The 25659-nt window shown below is 49.9% G+C and overlaps 1 protein-coding gene and 1 long non-coding RNA gene across 2 annotated transcripts in view; one reads left to right on the forward strand and one right to left on the reverse strand.

Moving 5' to 3' along the window:
• The window catches only part of LOC125711320 (claudin-7-like), a 41609-nt gene that overhangs the window by 11386 nt on the left and 4564 nt on the right, over positions 1-25659 (reverse strand). The gene's annotated exons all lie outside the window — the stretch shown is intronic.
• Positions 7597-8850, forward strand: LOC125711327 (uncharacterized). Its single transcript, XR_007382995.1, has 4 exons — positions 7597-7778; positions 7924-8208; positions 8324-8413; positions 8739-8850. It is a non-coding gene; the product is annotated as an uncharacterized LOC125711327 (long non-coding RNA).

The raw sequence follows: 25659 nt of genomic DNA on the forward strand, positions 1-25659 counted from the left end.
ATCGGTGACAAAGGGCAACCCTGACGGAGTCCAAGCCTCACCAGAAACGAGTCCGACTTATTGCCGCCCATGTGGACCAGGCTCTGGCACAGGTCATCCAGGAACCGAACTTCTCTTAAAAGGAAGCCCGGCACACTATACTCCCGGAGCACCTCCCACAAGACTCCCCGAGGGACATGGTCAAATGCCTTCTCCAAGTCCACAAAACACATGTAGACTGGTTGGGCAAACTCCCATGAACCCTCCAAAACCCTGCGGAGAGTATAGAGCTGGTCCACTGTTCCACGGCCAGGGCGAAAACCACACTGCTTCTCCTGAATTCAAGGTTCGACAATCCGATGGACCCTCCTCTCCAGAACCCCTGAATAGACCTTACCAGGGAGGCTGAAGAGTGTGATCCCCTGATAGTTGGAGCACAACCTCTGGTCCCCTTTCTTAAAGAGGGGGACCACCACCCCGGTCTGCCAGTCCAGAGGCACTGCCCCCGATGTCCACGCAATGCGTGTCAACCAAGACAGCCCCGCAACATCCAGAGCCTTGAGGAACTCCGGGCGAATCTCATCCACCCCTGGGGCCCGGCCACCGAGGAGCTTTTTAACCACCTCAGCAACCTCCGCCCCAGAGATAGGCGAGTCCACCTCCAAGTCCCCACACTCTACTTCAATATCGGAAGGCGTGTCGGTGGGATTGAGGAGGTCTTCAAAGTATTCCTTCCATTGAACCAAAATGTCCCGAGCTGAGGTCAGCAGTGCACCATCCCCACCATAAACAGTGTTCATGTTGCACCGCTGTCCCGCCCTGAGCCGCCGGATGGTGGACTAGAATCTCCTTGAAGCCGTCCGGAAGTCGTTTTCTATGGCTTCGCCAAACTCCTCCCACACCCAAGTTTTTGCCTCAGCAAACGCTGAAGCCGCATCCCGCTTGGCTCGCTGGTACCTGTCAGCTGCCTCCGGAGTCCCACAGGCCAAAAAGACCCGATAGGACTCCTTCTTCAGCTTGACGGTCACCATCGGTGTACACCAGCGGGTTCGGGGATTGCCGCCACGACAGGCACCGACCACCTTACGGCCGCAGCTCCGGTCAGCCGCCTCCACAATGGAGGCATGGAACATGGCCCATTCGGACTCAATGTCCCCCGCCTCCCCCGGGATATGGGAGAAGTTCTGCCGGAGGTAGGAGTTGAAACTCCTCCTGACAGGGGATTCTGCCAGATGTTCCCAGCAGACCCTCACTATACACTTGGGCCTGGCAGGCCTTGCCGGCTTCCTCCCCCACCAGCGGAGCCAACCCACCACCAGGTAGTGATCAGTTGACAGCTCCACCCCTCTCTTCACCCGAGTGTCCAAGACATGCGGCCGCAAGTCCGACTCCTGGTGCCAAGTGCACATATGGACACCTTCATGCTTGAACATGGTGTTCATTATGGACAATCCGTGACGAGCACAGAAGTCCAATAACAAAGCACCGCTTGGGTTCAGATCAGGGGGGCCGTTCCTCCCGATCACGCCACTCCAGGTCTCACTGTCATTGCCCACGTGAGCATTGAAATACCCTAGCAGAATAAGAGAGTCCCCAGGAGGAGCGCTTCCAAGGACTCCAAAAAGGGTAGGTATTCCGAACTGCTGTTTGGCGCATAAGCACAAACAACAGTCAGGACCCGTCCCCCCACCCAAAGGCGAAGGGAGGCTAGCCTCTCGTCCACTGTGGTAAACCCCAATGTACAGGCCCCCAGCCAGGTGGAAATAAGTATGCCCACCCCCACTCGGCGCCTCTCCCCGCGGGCAACTCCAGAGTGGAAAAGGGTCCAACCCCCCTCAAGGAGACTGGTTCCAGAGCCCAAGCCGTGCATCGAGGTGAGACCGACTATATCTAGCCGGAACTTCACAACCTCGTGCACCAGCTCAGGCTCCTTCCCCATCAGAGAGGTGACATTCCATGTCCCTAGAGCTAGCTTCTGAAGCCGAGGATCGGAACGCCAAGGTCGCTGCCAAACTCACATTGCACCCGACCCCTATGGCCTCTCCTATAGGTGGTGAACCTATTGGAGGGGGAACCCACGTGCCTTGTTCGGGCTGTGCCCGACCAGGCCCCATGGGTGTAGGCCTGGCCACCAGGCGCTCGCCATCGAGCCCCACCCCCAGGCCTGGCTCCAGGGGGGGGCCCTGATGACCCACGTCCAGACAAGGGAAACTTCAAAATGTTGTCCGTCATTAGGGGTCTTGTGAGCCGTACTTCATCTGGTTCCTCACCCAGGACCTGGTTGCCTTGGGTGACCCTACCAGGGGCATAAAGCCCCGGGCAACATAGCTCCTGGGATCATTGGAATACGCAAACCCCTCCACCACGATAAGGTGTCGGCTCCAGGAGAGGCTTTAGTAATCACAACTCATACAATTTTTTTTATGTCTCATTCACCTTTGTGTAGCCAGTCCCTATGTCTATAAGCTTCAGAACTCAAAAGTCTTGGCTAGAAATATTTATAATGTGTTTTTTTTTTTTTTTTTACAATTTCTCAGCATCACTGAAAATGGTTTTTGAAAAGTGTATGTTTAAAGTAGATTTTAACAAAAAAATAGAATAATCACATTCTAAATTATCTCAGATTATTGGTGCTGAATAAAAGCATTTATAGCAATTTGGGATAAATGTTTTTTAGATAGGTGAAATATTTTACAGTTTTTCCAAATTTTTGAAATGTTAAAAATCTTTTTAAAAACTGCCAACTGCCAAAAGTCATTTATTGAATCAGTCACTTGTTTAGCGAAACTTTAAACCTTGTTCACCTAGTTAGACACAACTTGCAGATCTCAGTCATCCTTTTTGCAAAACTCGAAACACATTCTCATTCATCAAAACACATTTTGCGCTTTGGTGAACTTTGATGCAAAATAGAAAACACAGGCCACAGAAGTTAAGCGCAGCCAGCACACAGTAGTCATTTAAACACAATGACTCAAAACTGTTCACACACATTTCTAAACATTTGAAGAAGTCAAAGAGTGACTAGTACATAGAATACGTGCCATAGGTGAATAGGAGCTGAATTTCAATGTCAAGGTACAAATGGGCCACACAGAGGATTCTTCCTGCATCGCCCAACAAGGGATAGCATCGCTAGTTCCAGTCCTGAGACATGGTTATGAGGCAGAATGAATATTCTTCCGTGACTCTGGCTTGGCAGTTGCACATTTTACTGTGATATGCCTCTCATTTGTTTACTTTTTGGCTTTGTCCTTTACAATATCTTTTCTGGAGTACTGAATACGGCAAACGTTACATATTAGCTATCAGTCATAACTGTACAGTATACAAAACCGACCATACTTTTTTTTACTATAGTCTTCTATATACTATAGACTGCTCAGTAGTGTTTATTTAACCGACTGGCTTGATGCATGATCTGAAAGCAGTGTTTGCTTTCGAGAAAACATAATGTATAGTTTTGAGAAGATTGATTTTGCAAGATGAGTGTATGGTTTTGTGAGTTTATCTTGAATTTTAGGGCTTGTGCTTAGTGTTCTGATTAAAGGAGCGGAGATTTTAGGAAATATGTTTTAGCAATTCAGAAAAACTGCAAAATGTCAAGGCATGTCAGACTACTTTGAAAGTGGGTGAGAGGCCTCCAAAGGGTTACAGTAAATACTTATTATGCTGTGTTTCTTTTCTGTTCCTCTTTTTGTGTCTGGTACTATGAGAAAAAAAAAACCCTGTCTATCTATCTAGTGCTGCTTCATTATTCCATCCTCTTTCTGTAATGTACTGATGTACAGTACTGTCAGCAAAACAGCATGATACACCCTGCTTGACCGTTGGTTCAGTATTCTTTGGTTAAGAAAATAATCTCACCTTGATCCCCTGCAAACATATCTCTTTTCATTGTGGCCAAGCAGAGAACATAATGACACATTCACACGTCATTGTGACTGCCCCCCACCCCTACCCTGTGAATATGCAGCCATCAGCAGCCTTTCAGACTGTTAACCAGGCAGAAAGACAGAACATACTAAGGAATGTGCTTGTTTTATTTAAGAACAGTACAGAACCAGATGTTTTTTTTTCATTTTCCACTCTGTCCACCTTTATTCTCCACAATCAACCTTATTACTTTGTTTAGGCCTGTAATTTGTCTGTTACAGACATCTTGGGTCACTCTCCTTTCCCAAAATAACTATTGCTTGGACACACTGCTGCTTTGTACCTGGTTTGGCCTCCTTGTGGATGAAGTCTTTCATCATGTGCCAAACAAGCTCGATGAGCTTCAAATCTGCCATATCATTGTCATATACCACACTGTCCCTCATTGCTCAACAATATCAGTCTTATTACTTTGTTTTGGCCTGTAATTCTTGTATTGCACACATTTTGGGCCCACCTCATTTCCAAAAGGGGAAGTAAAATAGAAAATTGTAATTTCATCAATAAACTGAGTAAAAACACATATTGCTAGTTTTAGACCACCTTTACCTCACAACAGAAACAATTTCTTAAATGTCACAGGCCATTTATTGCAGTGTAGTCAGTTTATTAATGAAATTGGAATGTTGTCTAAATAAAAGAAAATTATACTTGCTTAGATTTTCATTTTTTGCAGTGGAGTTACAATACCTGATTTCAGGTATCTTACCTGATTTCAGGTAAGTCACTTCAGCTTTCATAATAACTGCTCTCCCTGGTGGATGGATAAATAATTGCAAGTACTTTACGCACAGAGAGTTAAGAGGCGGATCATGCCGGCCCCCTTGTTCATTATATCATTCTGGGGGATGTCATTACAGTCAAGGTCCCACCGAGGACCCAGCAAGGACCTGTCATGGACCAGCCAAGGACCAGCCAAGGCCCCATCATGGAAATGGGAAAATTCAAGTGGCTACATCTGTAGGTATGAGCTATTAAAGCATTTTAGATTGCAGCACAGACATAATCAACACTATCCATGTTTATATCTAAGCTGCCCTTGTACTTTTAAAACATGGAATGCTTTATCCATTCATTTAAGCAGAGTCCACCCTAAAAGAAATTCACAGAAGCTACTCGAACTGTCAACGTTCATTTGTCACTTCTGCACTTGTAGTGTTCTTTCTACCAAGAGTGATTATTTTGTGCACATTGCAATAGATGCAATACAGAACATGCCCAAATTAATTGAGCAGAATTTTGCTGCAATATTGCTCAAGTTGTAGCATATTGCTCATGTGCCAGGTGCAACACTTGATGAGTTTTAGAGGAACTGCACTACATGTTTACTTATGCAACATTGCCACTGTCTCAACATTGTTGAAGACATATTTCAAAACCACAGTGTTTCATCTGAGAAGTCAGAGATCAAAGAAATAGCCAAAGCTCTCTCCATTTCTAACCCCTTACTTAAAGTGATAGGAAAAGGTGGTCCTTTAAGTACAGCTTACCTTCGTAGACAGTATTATAAAGCGAGCTTTAATATTGTAGAACCTGTTGAGTTTATGCTTGATGTCAAAGAAAGCCGAAGTTTTCAGTATGTTCCTGTACTAAAATCTTTGCAGCTGGTATTTGCAAATAGAGAGGTGGTGGATATTGTAGTCAAAAATCTAGCACAGCAGAAGAGTAGGATGACAAGTGAACCGAAAATATACAGGTATTCTAAGGATGGGGCTTTCTTCCAGGAAAACAATTTTATTTCATGGAATGAATTGAGAATTTGTTTAAGTTTATACATAGATGATTTTGAGGTTTGTAATCCGCTTAGAACTTCTCGTAGGAAACATAAGCTTTGCGCACTATATTTGATTTTGAACAACTTGCCTCCAGGTTCACATTTGGTTGCTTGGTGTCATATGTGCTTTCAACCTGAGCTACCCTTCAGAGCTCAAATACACATATGAAGCTCTGCAGAAGATTTTTATGGAATTAGATGGAAAGAAGTGCCAAAGTACAAGTTTTGAAAACCAAGCTTTTCCATGGGCAACTTCATTGACTTTGATGCCCCTGGAAATACATTTTTCTTCTCTTTTTATTTTATTAACATCCTAAGTGTCATGCCCGGCTCGTCCGCTCCTCCTGTGTACCACGCCCCCTGCTTACCCACGTGTGTTTCCCGGATCGTACCCAGCTGTGTCCGTTTGCTTTCAATCAGTCTTGTGCATTTAAGTCCTGGTCTCCCCAGTTTTCCTTGTCTGTCATTGATGTTAGTTGGCGTCTTCTGTTCCTTGCCCCGGATCTCCTAAATAAACCCCTGTTTGCCCTGATTTCGCCTGGTCTACCGCTACCTGCCTGCCGATCCGTACGATCACCGCTTCGCTCGACCGCGTCCCGTGACACTAAGCTGCATAAATGTTTTACTGCAAATATTGAAATGGATATGCAAGTCATTCAAAAATGAGATTTGTAAATGGATAGAATCTGCTGATTTATAAGATGGGGTCTGATTCAAAATCATAGTGGACAATTTTGTACTGAAGAATTTTTTTGCAGAACTATAAGGTTTCCTTTGTGTTTTAAAAAAGACTGATTCCCTATTTTTGAACATTTGTTTTACAAGGTTCAACACTTTGAAAAAGCGTGCATTTTGTGCATTTTCAAAATGAGAAAAGAATATCCTATTTTTCAAAGTTGAATGTTTTAGTACGTTTATCATGAGAATGTGTTTTATTATGTTTCAGGAAATTGGAAGGTTTACCGTGTACTAGTTTAAAAAGAAACTGGTTTTATACCTGTTTTGTATTTTTCCAGTGCTGTAGTCTTAGGCACAACTTAACTGTTCTTCAGTATATATTTATTAGTAAACTAAGGTTTTTGTTGAATATTTAATGTGTAAGAGGAAGCAGGTTTGTAAATGCTTTGTATTTTACAAAGTTGCATTCTTAAGCACAACTTAAATGTGCTTTATTACTGTATTTCTCAGGAAATTGTAAGGTTTACACTGAATCATTCTGAAAAGGTAACTAATGTCCTGTTTTACTGGCAAGCTTGGAACTAAAGGTTGTTACAACATGTTTGTTGTGTGGTATCTTTTATACTCCTGACATCCAGCAGGCTGTACAATTAAACTATGATCCAGCATACCAGCTCTATTTATTCCAGTTACCAGTAAATGATATTTTTTGTAAATTATGAATAACTTACCCTAGTAAATCAGTCTGCACCAAATTAACATATTTACAGTTTTTGACGATTGCTTACACACGGAAATTAAAAGTAGTACACTATTAGCAAAACTGCACACTCAACAAGCAAAACAGCAGCCCATATTTGCACAACTATAAGCACATTGTCAACCTCACACTTGTTGCAAAACTCTACACACAGTGATTTGCAAAACACTAAACACACTTAACATACATCACACACAAAAATCTATCATGAAGTCACTTCCTTGCAATACCAAAGCACTGACTGTCAAATTACCGCACCATCCAACTAATTGGTTCAACACAGTCATCAGGTGTGCAAACACTTGTTTGCTTAATTGTAGACACACCAATCAGGTGTGTAAGCACTATAAAAAGCAGCAGGTGAGTTCATCGGTCTTCAAGCAAAATGGAAGGAGGAGGAGGAAGGGGAGGACGAGGAATCAACAGAGGAAGAGGAAGAGATGGAGGCCATGCTGGAGGTAGAAGAAGAGGAAGACGAAGACAAGAAGGTGCTCAAAGAGGACCGAATCTGACAAATGAGATCCGCGCAACACTGGTTGACCACGTTGTCAACCACGGCCTGACGCTGAGGGAGGCTGGACTGCGAGTACAGCCAAATCTAAGCCGATACACAGTGGCAAGTGTGATAAGAACATTTCGGCTGGAAAATAGGTATTGTACAAATATCACCATATCAAGAACATCTGCACGGTTTCAGTAACTGCTTTACAGTACTATATTCTATGCAGTATCAGCACTTCTGTTACCTTGTCCTGTGAATATACTGTACCATTGTTTACTGTTTTTTTCTACATAGGATTGAGGGTCAGGAACGACAAGGGGGAAGGCCTCCTATGTTCACAGAACAGCAAGAGAGGGAGATAGTAAACATGGTTTTGGCCAACAATGCTATAACACTCAAACAGCTCCAAGCTAACATTGTCAATAACCATGCCAGTTTCAACGATATCCATCAGGTCTCAATATCAACACTGGCACGCATCCTAAAAAAAAAAACCATATTCAATTGAAGCAAATTTATCGAGTGCCTTTCGAGCGCAATTCCGAAAGGGTGAAACAACTGCGGCATGATTATGCAGAGGTATGTATTCACTTTAGCAGTGTGATCTTGCATACTGTCTCATCTTTTACTGTACTGTAATATGTATACTACATCGACACTGAACTACACAATTTTGCCTGACACTGTTCTTCAGGTAGTTCTACGAATGGATGGAGAGGAGATCCAGCATGAGTTCATTTACGTAGATGAGGCTGGGTTCAACCTGACGAGAACACGAAGGAGGGTAAGAAACGTCATTGGCCACAGGGCTATAGTCAATGTCCCAGGGCAACGTGGGGGAAATATAACACTCTGTGCAGCCATTACACAGAATGGGGTCCTCCACCGCCATGCCCATATGGGCCCTTACAACACAGCACTCATACTTACATTCTTGGATCAGTTGCACAACATAACAGCAGCAAATCAAATCGATCATATGCAATACATTGTTGTCTGGGACAATGTGTCTTTCCACTGCTCTGCTCTGGTTCAGAACTGGTTTCAGCAACATCCACATTTCACCGTCCTATATCTTCCACCATACTCTCCATTCCTCAACCCTATAGAAGAGTTTTTCTCGGCATGGCGGTGGAAGGTATATGATCACCGTCTCCAGGCTGAGGTACCCCTCCTCCAAGCCATGGAGGAGGTCTGTGACCAGATGGAGGTAGCAGCAATACAAGGATGGATTCGTCATTCAAGACGTTTCTTCCCAAGGTGTCTAGCTAATGACAACATTGCCTGCGATGTTGATGAAATTCTCTGGCCAGATCCAGCTAGGCGAAGAGACAATGTCTAGTGTTTTTCTTTGTTACAGTAAACTGACAGTACAGTACGTAAAGTGACATGTTGTTACAGTTCTATGAATCTCCATGTCAACATTTTGGGGCATGTTGAGAAATAAATGAGTTTCTTCAGTGTGCAACATTGGTCTTGTGTAGTGTTTGGTGGATTTACTTTACATTTGTACTTTGTTGATGGTAGCCTACTCTAATCATAGGGAAGTAGAAGTGCTAAAAGTGTTTTAGGTTTATCACAGCAGAGTGTAACTCGTGCAAACAGAGTATGGTAAATGTGAAACATGTGTTTCTTATGGTACAAAAGTGTGGTTTTTAAACATAAGTATATAGTTTTTACAAGAGTATTTCATTATGCAAAGGATCTGTAGTGTTTTGCTAATTGGGTGTGTGGTTGTGCTAATTGTGTGTACTGTTTTGAAAACACGGGCCCTGTTTTGAAAATCGTGCGTAAGCAATCGTCAAAAACTGTAAGTTGGAACAACAAAATTACTTAATACTGAGAAAAATCTATAAAATCACGTGGAAATACTTTCTGTGATTTTTTTAAAGTTGATTCAACAACTATTTTTTCAGTGTACTCAGAAAGAATGGTCCAGGAGGAGTCCCCAAAAAACCAACTCAGTTGCTATGAATGACTTCTGCCCTGTTACACTATGTCATGACCCGCTTGCCCGATCCTCCAACGTCTGACACAGGGTGCAGGCGAAGGAAGCCGTGGATACAAACAAAAGGATTTATTCACAGGGTAACATACTCCAAAACACACGTAACGTTAATGACAGGACTAGGGAAACGTACTCTGACGTGGACTTAAATACACTGAACTAATCGGAAATAACGCAAACGGGCCCGGACATAGGCATGGGCAAGGTGGGGCAATGCCCCCCTAAATGCTGTGACTGCCCCCCCAAACGTGAAGGCATGCAAAATTCCGAATTTCATAAAAACTTTAAGTAAAAGGGTCAGAGCGCTCTCTGCTCGCTTTCAAACTAGCTACTGATTGGTAGAAGTAGGGAGGGAGTGGCTACTCACTTCATTTGCTTGCTCGTCTCACTTGCTCGTCTCACTTGCTCGTCTCACTTGCTCACAGTCACGGCACGACAGAGCTCAAAACTCAAAAAAAAAGACATCGTTCTAAATCTTTTCTTTCGCGGTCTCTCACCGGAATTATTTAATTACTATAACTCTGTTTGTCATGCCCTGCTCGTCGGCTCCTCCTGTGTGCCACGCCCCCTGCTTACCCACGTGTGTTTCCCGGATTGTACCCAGCTGTGTCTGCTTATTTTCAATCAGTCCTGTGTATTTAAGTCCGTGTCTTACCCGAGTCCTTTGTCCGTCATTGATGTCAGTCGATGTTCGTGCCCTCGTCTCCTTAATTAAACCCCTCGTTTGCCCTGATTCCCGGCTGTCTGCCTGCTTTTTACCCGCTTGCCCGCACGATCGCCGCTCTGCCCGCGATCGCTGCCGATCACCCGTGACAGAATGACAGACCAAAGAGAAGCAGCTTCCGTGACTGTGGAAGACTACCGCGGTTACGTCGATCAGCTGCTATTTTGGATCGCCCAGCCCGGCATCCGGGAAGATCTCCCGGCCTGGGATCTCATCAGCCGGAGCTGGGACATCCTGGACCGGCTGTCCCTGGAAAAGGACGCGCACCTCGCGGAGGAGGTGCGCGATAACTTCCAGCGGGTGGCCGAGCTCCGTAAAGAGCGGTGGGTTGCGCTACGAGAACCGGGGACCATCCTCCCGCGGTCCGCTTTCTCGGACAGTGCGCAGCCTACCCCCCCGACGGTGACGCGGAGAAGGAGGAAGAAGCGGACGGTCGCCCGGACGATCGTCCTAGGGGCGTGCACTCTCGTCCCCGCCTCCTTCCCAGCTGGTGAGCTGGAGGACGACACGGAGGCCCTCAGCGCTGCTAAGTCGCCTCCGCGACTAGAGGCCATAGCCGAGCCTGAGGAGCTCCCTTTGCTCTTGCCGCCGACGCAGCCGCCGCTGCCTGCGGATCCCTATCCCGTGCGGCCGCCGCTGCCTGCGGACCCCGCTCCCGTGCAGCCGCCATTGCCGGCGGACCCCGCTCCCGTGCAGCCGCCATTGCCGGCGGACCCCGCTCCCGTGCAGCCGCCATTTCCGGCGGACCCCGCTCCCGTGCAGCCGCCATTTCCGGCGGACCCCGCTCCCGTGCAGCCGCCATTGCCGGCGGACCCCGCTCCCGGGCAGGCGCCCCCACTGCAGCAACCTGCAGCTCCCGGGCAGGCGCCCCCACTGCAGCAACCTGCAGCTCCCGGGCCGGCGCCCCCACTGCAGCAACCTGCAGCTCCCGGGCCGGCGCCCCCTCTGCAGCCGCCTGCTGCAGCTCCCGGGCAGGCGCCCCCTCTGCAGCCGCCTGCTGCAGCTCCCGGGCAGGCGCCCCCTCTGCAGCCGCCTGCTGCAGCTCCCGGGCAGGCGCCCCCTCTGCAGCCAGCTCCTGTTCCTGACCGCGCTCCTGTTCCTGACCGCGCTCCTGTTCCTGCAGAGGCGCCCCCTCTGCAGCCGCCTGCTGCAGCTCCCGGGCCGGCGCCCCCACTGCAGCCACCTCCTGTTCCTGACCGCGCTCCAGTTCCTGACCGTGCTCCAGTTCCTGCAGAGGCGCCCCCTCTGCAGCCGCCTGCTGCAGCTCCCGGGCAGGCGCCCCCACTGCAGCCACCTGCTGCAGCTCCCGGGCAGGCGCCCCCACTGCAGCCAGCTCCTGTTCCTGACCGTGTTCCTGTCCCTGACCGCCCTGCAGCAGCTCCAGAGGCGCCCCCTCCGCCTGCAGCAGCTCCAGAGGCGCCCCCTCCGCCTGCAGCAGCTCCAGAGGCGCCCCCTCCGCCTGCAGCAACTCCAGTCCCTGGCCCCGCTCCTGTCCCTGGCCCCGCTCCTGTGACCCCTGGTCCCTCGCCCCGGCAGCGTCGGCCCCGACCTAGGGTCGGCCTGTCTGTGTCCCGCAGGGGAAGGGGACACAGACGCAGGGCTGGGGTCCCGCCCGCCCTGCCCCCTGGCTCGCCCTCCCTCGCCTGCGCTCTGGCTCGGTTGGCGCCTGCGGGTCCTGGCCCTCCGGGTCGGCTGTCGCCTGCGGGTCCCCCTCCGGTGCCTCGTCGCCCTGCCTCGCTCCCCTCTCTGGGTCCTGGTCGATCGCCTGGGGGTTCCCCGACGGCGGCTCCTCGGTTGCCTGCGGGGCCCCTACCTCCGGCCCTCCTCCGGGCCTTCGCCGTGGGCCCCTCCTGCTCCCTCGTCCCCTTCCCTGGTGCTCCCTCCTGCTCCCTCCCTGGCCCCTCCGCGGGTCCCTCGCCCTGTCTCCTCAGCCCCTTCTCGGTCCCCTCCGGCTCCGGCCTCCCGGCCGTCTGCGGCCCCTCCGGCTGCCGCCCGTCGCCCGCTGGGGCTCCCACGGGCTCCCCTTTGTTCCCCCGCCTTCTCTCCCTTCTCTCCTGCCCTGATCCCTCCTTCGTTTGCTTCCCCTTTTTTGGTCCCGCCTGTCTCTGCTCCCCCTCGCTTTGTTCCTCCCGTCTCTGCTCCTTGTCCTTCTCTGTTCCCTTCGTTCACTCCTGGTCCTTTTGTTCCTCCTGTTCCCGCTGTGTCCCCTTTCCTGGTTTGCCTGTCTGCCTTCCCGACCCTCTGTCAGGTTTTGTCTTTTGTCTTGTCGCTTGCCATGTTTTGTGCCTCGGTCCTGTTTCCCGTCTCTCGTTGATGGTTCTGTTTTTTTTGCTCCAGGTCCCGGTTCCCGTGTCCCGTCTGTCGCCTCCTCCCTGGCGCGCCCGGTGAAGCGCGCCTTTGGGGGGGGGGTTCTGTCATGCCCTGCTCGTCGGCTCCTCCTGTGTGCCACGCCCCCTGCTTACCCACGTGTGTTTCCCGGATTGTACCCAGCTGTGTCTGCTTATTTTCAATCAGTCCTGTGTATTTAAGTCCGTGTCTTACCCGAGTCCTTTGTCCGTCATTGATGTCAGTCGATGTTCGTGCCCTCGTCTCCTTAATTAAACCCCTCGTTTGCCCTGATTCCCGGCTGTCTGCCTGCTTTTTACCCGCTTGCCCGCACGATCGCCGCTCTGCCCGCGATCGCTGCCGATCACCCGTGACACTGTTCTTCTTCTCTATCTTCTCTCTCTTTCTCCTCACTCATTTACAATTTGTTGAAGTGAATCAAGTAACGAGTCGACAATGCACAGATTTCTGGTTGCTAAAGCTAAACCTAGCAGTAGCAGCGGAGCTGCCAGCAGCAGTGCTACGGATTTAGCAGCAGTGGAGACAGAATCATTACCCGGTCCCGGCTCATCGGGTAGTACTGCTTGTGGACTCGCCACAAACCATTGTGCCCGGTCCAGTACCAGTACAAGTTTTTCTAGCTGCACAAGCACCACAGCCCCCGCTGCCCCCACCGTTCGCAGTCCAGTGGCCGCTGCGGATGATGTAGACATAGGCTTGAACACCATAGCACCGTCACAACCCATAGCTCTTGTTTTCCCCAAGCGTAATTTTGGTAAAAATGCACGCTCATTCTGCCCAGGCTGGTATCGCGGGAGACCATGGCTCGAATATTCAGCAAAGCTTGATGCGTGCTTTTGTTTCCCATGTCGTAAATTTGGCGGGAACAATGACTGGGATTTGGTTTTTACAAAACAAGGATTTAATAATTGGAAAACGGCATTGGAAAAGAACAAGGGACTCACAAAGCATGCATCAAGTCAATGCCACATAAAAAATGCAAAAGCATGGTCTGAAATGTCCCAAAGAGAGGCCACAGGGGAAACTATTGGTAATTTATTAGGGCCAACACAAATGGAAAAAAATAGATATTATATAAAAACAATTGGAGAAGTAGTTCAGTTCCTAGCAGTAAATGAACTTCCACTTCGTGGCAGTGTGGAGAGCTCAAATGAAGATGATTTCTCTGCAGGACTGTTCTTAAAAATGGTTGACTACACACTAGCAAAGGACCCCAAATTTAATGAAATAAACAAACATATCCCACTAAATGCAAAATACACCTCTCACAACATACAAAACGAAATTATTGATACTCTGGCCAAAATGGTATTGAAAAAGATCAAAGATAATTATGACAACGCAGATTACGCTGGGTTTTGCATTAAAAGTGATGGAACTAGGGACAGATGCAATGTGGAGAATCTGTCCGTCATGGTTAGATTTGTCTCTAAAGGCATTCCAGAGGAACACCTGATTGGTCTGCTTGACCTCAGTCAGTTAAATGCTGAATTTATTACCACCCAAATTCTTGAGCATCTTTCTGACTCAGGCTATAGAGCAGCTGAAATTATCAGTCAGTGCTATGATGGAGCTGCTGTCATGAGTGGAGTCAGGGGTGGGGTTCAGGCCTTATTGCAAAAGAAGGTAGGAAAGGATATTCCTTATATCCACTGCTATAACCACCAGCTGCACTTGGCAGTGGTCCATGCAATGCAAGCAGAGCCATGTGCAAAAACCTTTTTTGATCTATCAGGATCACTGCACTCATTTTTTCACCGTCATTATGTGTCACAGAACTATAATGTTCCCTCCCTTAAACGACTGTTGGAGATCAGGTGGACAAGCCATCATGATGTGACCAAGTGCCTTGTGGAGAATCAGGATGCTATTATGAGTATCCTGTCAGAAGTTACAGAGGACAGAGCCGCTGCTATTGATATCTGTACAGAAGCATCAGGGTTATTGATAATGTTAAGGAGGCATAATTTCTTTGAAATAGGAAAATTTCTCCTAAAAGTTCTGGGTTCGTTGACGTCTGCAAATGTTATGCTGCAGGCTCATTCTGTTGACCTGTGCTGTGCTTCAGAAGTAGTCAGTGCATCTCTACGGGCTTTGAAGCAGATGAGAGATGAGGAGAGCGAGGCATTAACCAGCATGCCTGCACCAGGTGCTAAAAGAAAGAGAACAATGAGCTCACTGCTCACAGATAGTGTCACTATGTCCACTGTAGGCCATGCAGACGACTCCATGACTCCTTGCCAGGCTCTGAAGAGAGCTCTTCTCAACATTTTGGACATAGCCATTGTAGAGATGGAGACAAGATTCTCCAAAAGTAATCTTGATCTCATGAAAGCAGTTAATTGCCTTCAACCTCAATCTCCCTCTTTTCTGGATGTTGCCATGTTAAGTCCTCTGCAAAAAATGGCGGGAAGTGACAGTGACAAACTTTCCAATGAGATTCTTGTAGCAAAAATAATGTTGGAAAAAGAATTTAAAAAGACTGACGATTATGGCAATGTAGAGTTTGTAGACCTCTCTACCGTTTGCAAATATCTACACGGTTATAAGAATGCCTTTCCTCAGCTCCATCGCATGTATGTGACCGCCCTTGTGATTGGAATATCATCTGCATCATGCGAGAGCTCTTTCTCCACTTTGTCTCGTGTTCTTACTCCCTTCCGCCGCACTATGCTACATGAAAGAAAAAGAAATTTAGTTATTCTGGCTCACGAGAAGGCCATAACCACAGGCCTAGATATGGATGCATTTGTTAGTCTTTTTGCACAGAAAAGCAGACGACTGATGCTTTAATGATTGTTAAGCCATGCTGTGTACAGAACTAAGAAATAAAAACGACAAAAAATACACAAGAAAATAAAGAAATAAAAAAATATATAAATTAAATAAAAGACAAAAAAATGAAAGGAGAGATAGATAGACAGACAGACAATCAGACAAAAGCAGACAGACAGACACATTTAAAAAGTAAAAAAAAAAAAAAAAAAATCCAAAAAATAAATGTAAAAAAAAAAAAAAAAAAAGAAAGAAAACACAAATGCAGCCTCAAAAGGGTGCAATGATTGCACCCTTTTTGTGCCAGTCCCAAGCCTGGGTAAATGCAGAGGGTAGAGCATCAAACATAAAACCTGTAAGGCAAATCAAATGAGAAGATAGAGATATGGATAGGGGGACTGATATGACGACAGCATAGTTAGTATAGTTTTCTTTGCATAGATGATTAGAGAAGCTCACACTCGCCCCCCCCAATATTTTACATGCACCCCCTACTGGGGCTGGCTAAATCCGGCCCTGAACGCAAAACAGCTGGTGAACATGGGGAATCCACACGGGGTAGATGAGGGGGCATGGCACATGGGAGGATCGGACGAGTGGGTCATGACAGACTCATATCAGTTGTCATGAAATACCTGAGGAAAATAGTTTTAAAATTCATCAAATCTATAACTCCGTCTTACAGACTGTTGACCCCCTTCAGTTCCACCACCAGCCAAATAAGTTTATAATGTGGTAGCTTTTGCTCTCCACTCTGCCCTGGAGCACCTACAAATGCATATGTAAGTATGATCTTCCTGGACCATCCAGCTCACAAGCTGGTAGTAAAACTGGCAGGTCTTGGATTGCCGACATGCACCTGTAACTGGATCTTGGTCTTTCTAACTGACAGACCAGAGGTGGTAAGGTTAAGCAACAAAGTGTCTGCTGAATGCCCAATAAGCAATGGTACCCTCCAGACCTGCTGTTACAGTCCAAAATTCTTCCACCTAATATATGACTGCTCATCAACTCAAAAACACAACATAATTTTCATCTTTGCAGAGGGTACAACCATACTTGGACTTATTAACAACAGCAATGACACCTCATACCCCCGAGTCAGTAGAGTGTACCCTCTTCTGCCTTTACCTCCATTGCAGTCACTCTACATCAAAGGCACTGAGATGGAGCAGGTCAACAGCTTCAAGTTCCTAGGAATACACATCGGCTTCGGCATTGGCTTATCATCTTCCTTGCTCTCCTCTCTCTATTTGACTATCCCTGCCGGCCCCTGGAGGATGGGCTCCCCCTTTGAGTCTGGTCCCTCACAAGGTTTCTTCCTTCTAGGGAGATTTTCCTTACCACTGTCTTTGGGCAGGGATGCTGTAAAGCACTTTGAGGCTATACAAAAATAAATTTGTTGTTGTTTATTATTAGAATTAATGCTTAACTGAAATTTTCTGCAATGAGTCAATACATAATTTAAAAATTGTTCGCAAGAATATCTTAAACTAACCAAAAAGTGAAAGACCAAATATGATACACAGGCCAGATAATAGTTTAAGGTCATACATTTTAAACCTATGCAGTTTAGATCAAAAAAGATAGCATCACCTTATTGAATTATATCTAAAAAAAACATTGTTTGAAAACATGCCAAGATGGGGTTAACCCTAGGATGCACAAGTGGGTCAAAAATGACCCGGTGAGGTAGTTTTCTTGTAGTATCTTTGTAATGAAAAGTTTTTATCTTTTCATATTCCAGGTATTCCTGAAATTACATGTTTTTGATATCATGTCATTAAAATTTTTAAGTTACCTCTTATACTTTTTAAGAAATTGTAATATTTGTATTACTACCCCAAGCTTCCATAAGTGGGTCAAAAATGACCCACATGCATTTCCCATACAATTTCATGGGAAGCTGTGCTTCTTATCAATTGTGGCTGTCAGGGATATATTTACTGTGGACCACACACCCTACGTTAGAAGTGTCACCGATCAGGAAGATTATTTTACACAGCAAGACCTGATACATGTAAGTATTATTTTTTTATCTCAGAAAAAAAATAATATATTTCACCATACTTACGCATTCATGAATATTATGTGAAGGATTATTATTATTGTTACTGGGTATTATCAAATTATCCTACTTTATAGTTAGCTAACATGTGCTAGCTAACTAAGCTAGGTATCATTACTGTACATATGTATTGTGTGAGTGTGTGTGTGGGTGGGGTTTGAGGAGAGAGTGTGTGTGTGAGAAAGAGAGAGAGAGAGAGAAAGAGAATGTGCATGTGTGCATTTATTTACATAGCTACATATTGATTGTCATTCAAAACATTCTCTTCCTTTTATGTTTCCTCATCTAGTGTCATGACTACTAGGTTTACAGGAGATATGGTCATCCAGATGCTGGATGATGGAGAGGCAGTTATGGGGTTGGACTCAGAATCTGAAATCTCTGACATCTCAGATAATGAGGATCCAGACTATTATCCAGCTGGAGGTATCGGTCGTCCACCTAGAAATCCAACTCTTCTAACTGAAACAGATCAATCAGACACAGAAGATTCCTCTGATGAGTCCTCTGAAGAGGAAAGTGAAGTCCAAATCATGTCCAACAGAATGAGTTGTAAGGGCTCTTACTGGAGCGAGTTACCTCCCACCCAGAGCAGAACACCTAGCCACAATATCCTGAGAAGTCGGTCAGGGCCTGCACCGGGGCTTGCCACCACCATCTCACCAAAGGATGCATGGGAGCTCTTTATCACTGATAATATCATACAAGAGGTGATGAAGTGCATAAACTTTGAGGGACGGAGAGTAGCAACAGCTAGAGGAAAAGAGTGGAAAAATATCAACAAAGTTGAATTAATGGCCTTCATTGGATTGACCCTTCTTGCAGGAATTGAGAAGAACTGGGATGCACCAATCCGTGAGCTGTTTGGAAGTCCTTTACAAAATCCCATGTACAAGGCCACTATGGCTGTTGGAAGATATGAAGATATTCGCCGTGTCTTGCGTTTTGATGATAAGAGGACCAGAGCCTTCCGACTGGACACAGACCATATGGCAGCCTTCCGCTACATATGGGACCTGTTCCTGGTCAACTGCAGACAGCGATTCATCCCCAGTGATTGTGTCACTGTGGACGAACAGCTTGTGCCATTCCGGGGCAGGAGCAAGTTTTTGCAGTACATGCTAAGCAAGCCCACCAAGTATGGCCTAAAAATCTTCTGGGTTTGTGATGCACGCATCCCATATGCAATAGATGGGATGGTTTACACAGGGAGACAACCAGGGGAAGAAGTTCAGAAGAATCCGGGGGAAAACATTGTCCGGCAGTTTTGCAGTAGATTCAGAAACACAGGTCGCAACATCACCACAGATAACTTTTTCACCAGTGTGCCTCTTGCTCAGCATCTCCTGGAAATGGATCTCACTATTGTGGGGACTCTACGACAGAACAAGCCAGACATCCCTCCTCTGATGAAGGCTTCTAAGTCCAGGGAGGTTCACAGCACAGAGTTTGGATTCAATGGCAGCATTACCATGGCCAGCTATGTCAGAAAGAAAGGAATGGCTGTTGTCCTCCTGAGCACGATGCACCACGATAAAACGGTGGATGAAAACAGCAGAAAGAAAAAACCAGAAGTCATCACCTTCTATAACAAGACCAAAGGAGGTGTTGACACCATGGACCAGATGGTTGAAATCATTCTTGTGTGGTCCAGAATGTAATACAGACTATATTACAATTCATTATTCGTAACCAAATCTGGTGACTATTGCCACGTACAGGTAAACATATCATATAGGTACATTAGTGATGTGGCCAAAAAACTGACTCTGGGCGTACCATGGGAAAGGTTGTACACGGACTCAAGCACAACAAAGTCATGTGTATCCATAAGAATAATTTTGTTAATTTCTTAAAGGCCAAGAAAATTCTGGTGCGTTCAATTATTTCTCTCCAACTCGGAACTCGGACGAAAATATCACAAAACGTCAAGAAAAACGTCACTTCCCGTCGGAAACACACCTCTATTATGACGTCGGACAGAATTTTCTTGTCCGAGTTGCCCCTGTGACATGATTTCAACATGGCGGCTTACACACTCAACAGTAATTCTATTTTACAAATCTTTAAAAATGTTTATTTTGTTAAATGTATTAACAACTATAAATGTAATTGCATGTGTTCGATATAGAGAATACCATATCGTGACCGTAAACAGTATCCTAGCATGCAATATCAGATTTTTACCAGACTTTTTAGTGTTTTTGATTTGTTTGTAGTTTGTTTGCCTCTCTAAAAAAGAATATCGCTATGAATGTACTAAAATACTTTATAAAGCTTTTAATGCGGTTTGACTTGTCACGGGAACGCTCGGCGATCGCGGGCAGAGCGGCGATCGTTCGAGGCGAACGGGCAAGAAGGATGCAGGCAGGCGGAAGTCGGGGATTAACGAGGGTTTAATATACAAACTGGGAGCAGGAGACATGTAACGCCAACTAACATCAATGACAGACAAAGCAAACAGGGGAGACCAGAACTTAAATACACCAGACTGAATGACAGTAAACGGAAACAGCTGGGTACAATTCGGGAAACACACGTGGGTAATCAGGGGGCGTGGCACACACGAGGAGCGGACGAGCCGGGCATGACAGAACCCCCCCCCAAAGGCGCGCTACTCCGGGCGCGCCAAGGAAGGGGGCGACGGACGGGACGAGGCAAAACAGGACCTGAAAAACAAGAACAGAATCAACGCAGGACAGGGAACAGGACCGAGGCACAAAACAGAGCGAGGGACAAGACAAGACAAAACCTGACAGAGGGTCGGGAAGGCAGACAGGCAAACCAGGAAGGGAGACACAGAAGGAACGGGCGGAACAAAGGGGCCAGGAGTGCAAGGCGGGTACACCGGGGCACAAGGAACAGAGACGGGCGGAACGAAAGGGCGAGCAGAAAACAGAGGGGCAGAGACAGGCGGGACAAAGGCAGGGGCGTAGGGAGACAAGGAGGGGGAACTAGGGGAAGCCCGAGGGAGCCCCAGCGGGCGACGGGAGGCAGCCGGAGGGGCCGCAGGCGGCCGGGAGGCCGGAGCCGGAGGGGACCACGGAGGGGCCGAGGAGACAGGGCGAGGGACCCGCGGAGGGGCCAGGGAGGGAGCACCAGGGAAGGGGACGAGGGAGCTGGAAGGGGCCAGGGCGAAGGTCCGGAGGAGGGGGGAGCCGCAGCAGGCGGCGACGTCCGGAGGAGGGCCGGAGGTAGGGGCCCCGCAGGCAACCGAGGAGCCGCCGTCGGGGAACCCCCAGGCGACCGACCAGGCACCGGAGGGGGGAGCGAGGCAGGGCGACGAGGCATCGGAGAGGGACCCGCAGGCGACAGCCGACCCGGAGGGCCAGGACCCGCAGGCGCCAACCGAGCCCCAGCGCAGGCGAGGCAGGGCGAGCCAGGGGGCAGGGCGGGCGGGACCCCAGCCCTGCGTCTGTGTCCCCTCCCTTTACGGGACACAGACATGATGACCCCCGGTCGGGGTCGAGTTCGCCGGGGCGAGGGAGAAAAAGTCACTGGGGGAGAAGGGACAGGAGCTGGAGCTGCTGCAGGCGGAGGGGGCGCCTCTGGAGCTGCTGCAGCGCGGTCAGGAACTGGAGCGCTGACGGGAGCTGCAGGTGACTGAAGTGGGGGCGCCTGCCCGGGAGCTGCAGGTGGCTGCAGTGGGGGCGCCGGCCCGGGAGCTGCAGGTGGCTGCAGAGGGGGCGCCGGCCCGGGAGCTGCAGGTGGCTGCAGAGGGGGCGCCGGCCCGGGAGCTGCAGGTGGCTGCAGAGGGGGCGCCTCTGCAGGAACAGGAGCGCGGTCAGGAACAGGAGCGCGGTCAGGAACAGGAGCGCGGTCAGGAACAGGAGCGCTGACGGGAGCTGCAGCAGGCGGCTGCAGAGGGGGCGCCGGCCCGGGTGCTGCAGGCGTTCTCCGGAGTTGGATTAGCCTCCGGAGGTCCTCAGCCATTTTCTCCAGATCTGAAAAAGGGGAGTCTGGAGTAAAGGAGTCAAAGTCTTGCCCCAGCTGTGCGGCGAGTCTTTCCCCCTCCAGGGAGGCCTGTGGGGCCGGTTCTCCCATCACCCTCCAATAAAGCCCCTGGAGGGTGAAGTATCGGCCAGCTAGGACCGCGGGTGGCGGCGGCAGCGAAGGCGGCTGCGCCGGCAGCGGCGGCCGCACGGGAGCGGGGTCCGCCGGCAGCGGCGGCCGCACGGGAGCGGGGTCCGCCGGCAGCGGCGGCCGCACGGGAGCGGGGTCCGCCGGCAGCGACGGAGGGAGGTCCTCCGTACTGGCGATCGCCGTTCTCCTCCGTCTCCCTCGCTGGCGCCTGGCGGTTGCGGGAGGCGGCGCGATGTCCGTGAAAACGGACGGTGGAAGAAAGGCTTCTGGCTCCGGGTAGTGGAAGGGCTCCTCGTCCTCGTCCTCACTAGAGAGCCAGTACTTCCACGCAGGATCGGGGACGCGTGTGGTCGGCCCCCGGGCTGGAGGTAGGGCAGGTACCTCCCTCTCGTCCTCCGCCGGAAGCCAAAGCCTGGAGAGCGAGCAGGCGCCGAGAGAGATCGGCTCTTGTGGGAGCCTCTTCCTCCCTCTCCGCTTCTTTTTGTGGTCTGTCATTCTGTCACGGGAACGCTCGGGGATCGCGGGCAGAGCGGCGATCGTTCGAGGCGAACGGGCAAGAAGGATGCAGGCAGGCGGAAGTCGGGGATTAACGAGGGTTTAATATACAAACTGGGAGCAGGAGACATGTAACGCCAACTAACATCAATGACAGACAAAGCAAACAGGGGAGACCAGAACTTAAATACACCAGACTGAATGACAGCAAACGGAAACAGCTGGGTACAATTCGGGAAACACACGTGGGTAATCAGGGGGCGTGGCACACACGAGGAGCGGACGAGCCGGGCATGACATGACTAGTACCTATTTCCTGTTTGTTTGTCTCTCGGAAATAATAATCTCACTCCAAAACTGCTAAAATATAAACCAACAACACACAGCAGCGTATTCATGGAGGCAACCATGTTGTGGTAGTTCGAACGGGAGATTGTGGGACGTGATGTCACTCAACTTGGAATTTCCGAGTTCCGAGAGATAATCGAACGCACCATTCTGTCCGACATCAACTTCATAAAAGAGCCGTGTTTCCAACTGGAAGTGAAGATTTTTGTGACGTTTCGTGCCATTTTCATTCAAGCTCCGAGTTGGAGAGAAATAATTGAATGCACCATTCTGTCCGACATCAACGTCATAAAAGAGGCGTGTTTCCAACAGGAAGTGACGTTTTTGTTATGTTTCCACCCGAGTTTCAATTTCCAAGAGAAATAATCGAACGCACCATTATTTCAAATAAGACCTTTTAACCATAACGTTTTAACCCTGCAACAATTTGTCAAACAGCAGCCATTTTGTTTCATTGATGCATCCTTCTCATGGACTTATGGCTCACGACTTGAAGAGCTCTTGCGCTAATGCCCCGTTACCCACCGCCGTGGACATTAGCTGACCGACATGTCTAGACATGCAATACGCATAAATCCCCTCCTAAAAACAGGATGGCTGTGTTTTACCGATATAAAATAGTGTATTTTGTTTAAAAAAATAACCCTTTAAGAATACACAACTACTGATTTTACCATTTTAAACTGCCATACCCTCTTTCCTCTCTAGCTAGAAAAGCTTGACGTGTCCGGTGACCACGTTAAAATTATTGTTAAAAGTTTTATTATGCCTTAAAACATATTTAAAATATCGAATTAATAAATGAATGTATTGTATTTTATTCTTTTAAAGACTACTGATTCCAATTTGGTGCCATAACTTTTATCTTGTAGGCTGCTGGATAGCGCCATTTCTACCAGCTATAGGCCGGGGTGCGTATGGGATATTATGCTTAAATTCTTTATTAATTATCGTTGGTTATATGCTCTATAACACATTTTATACTTATTTTACACACCTTTTGTCATGCCCGGCTCGTCCGCTCCTCGTGTGTGCCACGCCCCCTGATTACCCACGTGTGTTTCCCGAATTGTACCCAGCTGTTTCCGTTTGCTGTCATTCAGTCTGGTGTATTTAAGTCCTGGTCTCCCCTGTTTGCTTTGTCTGTCATTGATGTTAGTTGGCGTTACATGTCTCCTGCTCCCAGTTTGTATATTAAACCCTCGTTAATCCCCGACTTCCGCCTGCCTGCATCCTTCTTGCCCGTTCGCCTCGCACGATCGCCGCTCTGCCCGCGATCGCTAGCGTTCCCGTGACAGAATGACAGACCCCAAAAAGAAGCGGAGAGGGAGGAGGAGGCTCCCAGAAGAGCCGATCTATATCGGCGCCTGCTCGCTCTCCAGGATTTGGCTCCCGACGGAGGGCGAGAGGGAGGTACCTGCCCTACCTCCAGCCCGGGGGCCGACCACACGCGTCCCCGATCCCGCGTGGAAGTACTGGCTCTCTAGTGAGGACGAGGACGAGGAGCCCTTCCACTACCCGGAGCCGGAAGCCGTTCTTCCACCGTCCGTTTTCACGGACATCGCGCCGCCTCCCGCAACCGCCAGGCGCCAGCGAGGGAGACGGAGGAGAACGGCGATCGCCAGTACGGAGGACCTCTCTCCGTCACTGCCGGCGGACCCCGCTCCCGTGCGGCCGCCGCTACCGGCGGACCCCGCTCCCGTGCGGCCGCCGCTACCGGCGGACCCCGCTCCCGTGCGGCCGCCATTGCCGGCGGACCCAGCTCCAGTGCAGCCGCCGCCGCCTGCGCAGCCGCCTTCGCTGCCGCCGCCACCCGCGGTCCTAGCTGACCGATACTTCACCCTCCAGGGGCTTTATTGGAGGGTGATGGGAGAACCGGCCCCACAGGCCCCCCTGGAGGGGCAAAGACTCGCCGCACAGCTGGGGCAGGACTTCGACTCCTTTACTCCAGACTCCCCTTTTTCAGATCTGGAGAAAATGGCTGAGGACCTCCGGAGGCTAATCCAACTCCGGAGAACGCCGGCAGCACCCGGGCAGGCGCCCCCACTGCAGCCACCTGCAGCTCCAGGGCAGGCGCCCCCACTGCAGCCACCTGCAGCTCCAGGGCAGGCGCCCCCACTGCAGCCACCTGCAGCTCCAGGGCAGGCGCCCCCACTGCAGCCACCTGCAGCTCCAGGGCAGGCGCCCCCACTGCAGCCACCTGCAGTTCCTGCAGAGGCGCCCCTTCTGCAGCCGCCTGCTGCAGCTCCCGGGCCGGCGCCCCCTCTGCAGCCGCCTGCTGCAGCTCCCGTCAGCGCTCCTGTTCCTGACCGCGCTCTAGTTCCTGCAGAGGCGCCCCCTCTGCAGCCGCCTGCTGCAGCTCCAGGGCAGGCGCCCCCTCTGCAGCCGCCTGCTGCAGCTCCCGGGCCGGCGCCCCCACTGCAGCCACCTCCTGTTCCTGACCGCGCTCCAGTTCCTGACCGCGCTCCAGTTCCTGACCGCGCTCCAGTTCCTGACCGCGCTCCAGTTCCTGCAGAGGCGCCCCCTCTGCAGCCGCCTGCTGCAGCTCCCGGGCAGGCGCCCCCTCTGCAGCCGCCTGCTGCAGCTCCCGGGCCGGCGCCCCCACTGCAGCCACCTCCTGTTCCTGACCGCGCTCTAGTTCCTGACCGCGCTCTAGTTCCTGACCGCGCTTCAGTTCCTGCAGAGGCGCCCCCTCTGCAGCCGCCTGCTGCAGCTCCCGGGCAGGCGCCCCCTCTGCAGCCGCCTGCTGCAGCTCCCGGGCCGGCGCCCCCACTGCAGCCAGCTCCAGTTCCTGACCGCGCTCCAGTTCCTGACCGCGCTCCAGTTCCTGACCGCGCTCCAGTTCCTTACCGCGCTCCAGTTCCTGCAGAGGCGCCCCCTCTGCAGCCGCCTGCTGCAGCTCCCGGACAGGCGCCCCCACTGCAGCAACCTGCAGCTCCCGGGCAGGCGCCCCCACTGCAGCCAGCTCCTGTTCCTGACCGCGCTCCTGTTCCTGACCGCGCTCCTGTTCCTGCAGAGGCGCCCCCTCTGCAGCCGCCTGCTGCAGATCCCGGGCAGGCGCCCCCACTGCAGCCAGCTCCTGTTCCTGACCGCGCTCCTGTTCCTGACCGCGCTCCTGTTCCTGACCGCGCTCCTGTTCCTGACCGCGCTGCAGCAGCTCCCGAGGCGCCCCCTGACCGCGCT

This window comes from Brienomyrus brachyistius, chromosome 17 (assembly GCF_023856365.1).
Source record: "Brienomyrus brachyistius isolate T26 chromosome 17, BBRACH_0.4, whole genome shotgun sequence".
Lineage (NCBI taxonomy): Eukaryota > Metazoa > Chordata > Actinopteri > Osteoglossiformes > Mormyridae > Brienomyrus > Brienomyrus brachyistius.